Source organism: Canis aureus, chromosome 1 (assembly GCF_053574225.1).
Source record: "Canis aureus isolate CA01 chromosome 1, VMU_Caureus_v.1.0, whole genome shotgun sequence".
Classification (NCBI taxonomy): domain Eukaryota; kingdom Metazoa; phylum Chordata; class Mammalia; order Carnivora; family Canidae; genus Canis; species Canis aureus.
The window spans coordinates 71,726,109-71,732,017 of record NC_135611.1 but is presented as its reverse complement, the minus strand read 5'-3'; the positions used below and the strand labels follow the sequence as shown (position 1 = coordinate 71,732,017).

At 45.7% G+C, this 5,909-nt stretch overlaps 1 long non-coding RNA gene across 1 annotated transcript; it reads right to left on the bottom strand.

Annotated features, from left to right (window-relative positions):
* Positions 1 to 461: 461 nt before the first annotated feature.
* Positions 462 to 4,912, bottom strand: LOC144287519 (uncharacterized). The gene is made up of 2 exons (XR_013355343.1): positions 4,718 to 4,912; positions 462 to 2,325 (listed from the first exon to the last, which is right to left on the bottom strand). It is a non-coding gene; the product is annotated as an uncharacterized LOC144287519 (long non-coding RNA).
* Between the last annotated feature and the right edge of the window lie 997 nt (positions 4,913 to 5,909).

The following is a 5,909-nucleotide window of genomic DNA, read 5'->3' as shown; positions in this document are numbered from 1 at the left end:
CCTCACAACTGGGACCTGATAGCAATCTCCAGCCTGGCTTCGGGGCTGAGCAGGGTAGCTTTCTCCTCCCAGAGCGCCTGCATTTTTTGAGGATGGAGTGAATGTTTGTGTTTTCATGAGGCCATGCGAAAGGAATGTGAATATTAGAAAAGAGCCCTATTTGTTAAAATGATAATTGCTAGAATGCTCTGGAGCCTTCCATATTCGCTCTTCTATGGTGTCATGGAAGCCTGAGGAACAGGGCGACATCTGACCCCGATGACTTGGACTTGCCAAGGCCCTTCCAGATGATAGAAATTTGCTGTCATTTTGGTTATAATTTTCACTAATGACTTGGATTTCCCTTTGGTCACCAAATATTTCAAAGCAACTTATTTTTTTACAGCATCCAAGAGCCGACTGGCCCCGTGGCAGTTACCCAGGCAAACGACACAGAGTGAGCGTGTGAATAAAATAATAAATGAGTGTATAAACATGCATAATTTATTTGAATCAATATTCATGCCCTATTACACTGTGGGCCGGTTCAGATGTTTGAAAGCCAGGCCTGGCTGGCCCCCGCAGACACCCCCTGCAGCCATTCCCTCAGGAAGTGAGCTCACCTCCCCTCCTGCAAGAGCGTTTATAAAATGCTTGTGTTCCTCCTGTGCCAGCTCTGCAGGGTTGGGGTCAACTACAAGTTTCAATTATTCCTTAAAACTACTGAGAGAATCCTTGGGAACGAGCTTGCCTTCCTGTGCCTTCAAACTGGTGTCCTCTCTGGCAGGTATAGTGTGGTGCCTGGGCTTTCCAGTGAGGCCAAGGGGGTGAACGGCAATCTGTGAGGGCTTGGCCACTTGTCGTGCCCTCCCTGGCCCAAGCCAAGGGTTGGTGCTATGTTGTAGGGGAGATGCTCAGTGGATTCAAACATCTGCTTTTCTTGGCTTTAATAATCTGAAGGCGTCAGCCTCCATGAACTGAGATTGCCACACTGAACTGCGTCATAGTCTGGTGGTCAAGTGTCAGGTCAGCACCCATCAAATCAGACGGACCTGGTTTGAATCCTGCCTCTGCATCTTACCAGCTGTGTGGCCGTGGGCTACTTACTCAACCTCTCTGTGCCTTAGATTTCCTGCCTGCAAAATGAGGACAACAGGAGGGCTTTCCCCAGCATATTGAAAAGAGCCTAGAAGAAGGCTGAACTGGTAAAAGAACAAATAGGAAGAAACTACCAGGGATCAGTGTGGTCCTGGCTCTACCTGCCCTCTGCCCGCAGACACCCAGAGGCTTACATTCTACCCCCTTCCTTCGTCATCCTGGCAATCTGTGTCTTCCCTCTATGGCAGTAACAGAGCAAAAACATCTCTCCAACACACGAGTGGGGATTGTGTCTTCAATGGCAGGCCGCTCTCTCTCGCTCGCCTACCACACTTTGAGACCCTCTCACTCTTTCATTCTACCTCTTGTGCCTTTAGGTCTCCCTGACCCCTCACCAGTGCTAAAGGAGTTCTTTCCCTAAATCTCGGGGTTCCTCAACTATGGCACATTTGACATTGAGGTCAGAGAAGTCTCTGCTGTGGGGCGGGGGTTGGGCTGTGTGCTCTAGGACACTTGGGATGCCTGACCTCTCTACACCACATGCTGGTAGCATGCTTGGCTCCAGCTGGGACAGCCAAAAAGGTCTCCAGATATTGCAAACATCCCCTTGGGGAGGGAGAGACCAGAATCACTGGCCTAAAAGAATACAAAGTGCTTTTAGCGTTCTCCTAAACACAGACACTGGTGGCTACACGTGTCTGTGTGTGTGTGCAGGGGCCTGTACCACCAGAATAGCTCTCTAAGGCAATCCCAAACCAGGTGGTTGGAAATTCTCTTATTTCCCTTCCCTTCCTTCTTCCTACTCAACCCCATGTTCAAGGAAGCAGCATTCTGAAAACAGGTCAAGGACAAAGTAGAGTCCTAGAGACCATAAGAGATGGGACCACTGTGTGAGTGTGTATGTGTGGGAGCGTGGGCTTGAGTTGCAACTTTAGGAAGATTGAAGTGGCTATTTCTTTGTTCTCTTACTTCCCCTTCTTTCGTTCCTCTCAGTGTGGCTGGCAAGGTAAAACTCTGGAGAGAGCTTTGGCTTCCTGGAGGCCAGGCTGGGACTCCCAGGAGATGGGGTGTAGACTAGGCAGCGTGGATAGGCTCTTCCTTCACCTTGTCCTCCTGCCTGGAGCTGGTTCTGATGAGGAGACCACCATCAAGGTGCTGGACAGAGTGCTTTGCTTCCAGGAGGTTCCATAGCCTAGAGACGTGGCCCCTGGATCAGATGCTGCAGGATTGGAGCTGGGACGGGAGTTCCTGCGGAAGGGAACAGGAGAGCGCTTGTGGAGGGTGGTGGATGTGGAGGAGGACAAGGATGGGAAGCCTCCAGGCAGAGGAGCCGGGAGGTGCAGATATGGGGACTAGAGAGTAGAAAGTAGAAGCAGGGACTCAGGAGCCAAGAACAGCAACAAGTGCAACAAGTGGCTTCAAGAGTCCCCCTTGACGGATAGATCAGCCGTGAATTCGGCCTGGCAGGAGCAGGAGTCCCTTCTCACTGAGGGGTGCCCAGAGGGGTTCCTGTACATGCCCACTGCTTACGTCAGGGCTTCTCTAGCTGCAACCCGTGCACCTCCGGAGGCCCTCGGACATATTCTCTGCACTTTGCAAGCTTTCTGGGAATAAGCCTGGCTTTGAGACAAGTTGAACAATTAATGTATTCACATTCTAGATCATTTCAAACGACATAAATACTGTAGCCACTGGCTGCATGTACTATTGAGCACTTGAAATGTGGCTAATAGATACTGAGTTGTATTCTAAATATAAAACACATTTTGACATCTTAGTAAGAGAAAAATATATAAAATATCTCATTAGTAAGTTTTTATACTTATCTGCTGAAATGATAACCTTTGGATATATTGAATTAAATAAAATATATTATGAAAATTAATTCTGCCCATCTCTATTTTCTTAATGTGGCTACTAGAAAATTTAAAAATTATGTATAGTTAGTATGGGGCTTGTATTATATTTCTATTGGATTATGCATTCTCAAAAAGGGATGATATTGTCCCTGAGGGGGCAGGAATTGATTCTTGGAGGAATATGGTGAAAAAAATTATAATCTTTTAAAATCTTTTATCTACATATAAAGCACAGATACACATATAGCATATAAATGAGATACACTGTATGTTTCTGATATTAAAATTTCATGGGAGTGGTTAGCAAAAAAATGTGCAAAGAAGCTCTTGAATGGATAATAATGAAAAAATTGAGAAACACTGATCTAGACGAACATCTTATAACCCAAGAACTACTGTATACAGATAGGCCTGTGTCTCCATTTATGTTTGGGGTCATATTAGTGCCAAGCAGAACTATTTGAGTAATCTTGAGTTAATAGGCAAGAATTGAGGTAGTCTTATGCAATGCTGAATTTGTACTCAGTGAAGGAAAAATAATACCAAGGTATATCTTTCTTTAAAAAAATATTTTATTTATTTACTTGTGAGAGAGCAAGTGTGTGAGAGAGAGGACACAGAGGGAGAGAGAGAAGCAGAGTACCTGCTGAGCAGGGAGCCCCATGCAGGGCTCAGTCCTAGGACCCCGCGATCAAGACCTGAGCCGAAAGCAGACACTTAACCAACTGAGCCACAAGGCACCCCCAATGTGTACCTTTCAAGGACACTTTCAAATCAATACATTAGGGAAGAATGGGAAGGGGTAGGAATGAGCAGTCCCTTGGCTCCCTGGGGGGCCATACTCATAAGAGCATCCACAGTTCAATGTCCAGGAGACAACAGAATCCATCCATCACATCACATTGATTAGTGTTGCTACCTTGAATTCCATTATTTTTACAGACTTTTTTTTTTTTTTTGCATATAATTTGTTAATTTGTGTTGGATTCCTATAGCATCAAGCGCTCCAAACCCAGCAGAGAAAGAGAGGTGTGATTCACACCACTAAAATCCAACAAGTGTACGTAAATAAAGCAGGGATCAGACAGTTGATCCAAGTGCCAGCTCTGTATCTGATACAAAGTAGATCGGAGGTCATGGCATAGATGTGTTACGTGTCACCCCAGAATGAAACTTGGTCCCCTGGCCTAGACCGAGCTGGATAGCAGCACAGAAGCCTGGCAGCCAGCAGCCTGCAACCTGACCACGCAGGCACAGCCTGCCTCAGCTTGGGCAGCACCAGCATGCCCAGTTCCTCTCAGCCCATCAAAATGCTCCCCGGCCCCTGCCCAGGGAGGGACTCCGAATGCTAAGCTAAGAAGAGGTGTTCCTCCATGTGGAATCAGGAGGAGAGCGGAATACATATTTCCCTCTCTCCGTCCCTCTGTCCCTGGTTTTGTGCTCGCTCTTATTCAGGTAATGTTAAAAAAAAAAAAATAATAATCTAGGTTGGCATTTAGGTTTGTAAGACCTTTCTTAAAAAATTATTTATTTGTTTGTTTTAATTAATTAATTTTTTAAAAGATTTTATTTATTTATTTGAGAGAGAGAGAGAGAATAAGAGCACAAAGTGGTGGGGAGGGAGAAGCAGCCTGCCCACTGAGCAGGGAGCCAGGCAGGGGGCTTGATCCCAGGATCGTGAGATCATGACCTAAGGGGAAGGCAGACACTTAACAGACTGAGCCACACGGGCGGCCCCCCCTCCCCCCTTTTTTTTAAAGCATTTTTTCTGAGCCACTGACCTATCCCAGGGAACTCTGGCGGTACTTCCATCAGCGTGAAGACGCACTGGCTTACTTCTCTGTGGAGCAGCCGTGCCTGCCTTGCTCTCTCCATCCTGGCTGGTGGGGCTGCCTCTTCTCTCCACTTCTGTGATTTTCCACAGCTTCCCTTCCTCAAGCCTGCAACTGTAGAGCAGAGAGGAGGGCGTAGGGACATGCATACGTGGGTCAGGAATTGCCAGCTCACTGTTCAAATCTGGGTGTCACCACCTCCAAGTTGTGTGACTCTGGGCCAGTTGCTGAACCACTCCCTACCTCACTGTTCTCACCTGGAAAGTGAGCTGATGCCTGTCTGCCAAGCTGTTCCGTGGCTGCAGGGTGGTGCTACATTAACTCATTCAGTGTTCAAAACCCTTCCCTTTCCCTCCTTGGTTGAGTTTTTGGGCCTTTTCTAGTGCTGCATCTCTGCCATTTTCAACTCTTTGAATTAGCTTTACATAGTTATCAAACAGAGCAGTAGAAGGAAAGGTTGGTGAGATAAGCCAGGCTCCAGGATTATGCAATTTCAAAGTATAGTTTTCAAAAAGTTAAAGGACTCTTAAACACATACTGCGTGATTGCATAATCAAAGATTTATTTAAGTGTAAATGAGGGAACCAAGCAGATAGTAAAACCGCTTAGAGCGAGGATAGGAAAGACTGGCGAGGATAGGAAAGACTGGCGTATATAGTCAAAGAAAAAAATGCTGAAATCATGTTGCCAGGTTATCTGCGAAACTGGTTAATGTCCTTCAGCACTACAAAACTGCAACCTTTGGAGACATCGTTGCTCCTGGATAGAAACAATCTGCTTTTTTAGTGGACAAAAATAATTTTCAACTCTTCAACTTAATATCTCATGTTACAGAGTCTAAAGCCATAACCAGTAGTAAATACTGAGTCAAACAAAGATGACCAACTCTAGAAATCAGGTGACTCTCAGGTGGGCTGCTTAGATAATGCTCAGCTATGACATTGAAAGAATAGGAGTTATGATTTTGCTTTAAGTTCATGTTATGGATAATTTTTTAAAGAAGCATAAGTAAGATCTGATAGCAAAAAATGGATGGCAGAGAGGCTACCTATTCTGGATAAGGGTTGGCACGGAGCCTCCAGTTATAAATCTCAGTTATGCCTAATGAAAACTTTAAAAAAAAATGGAAAAAATGGGCAGC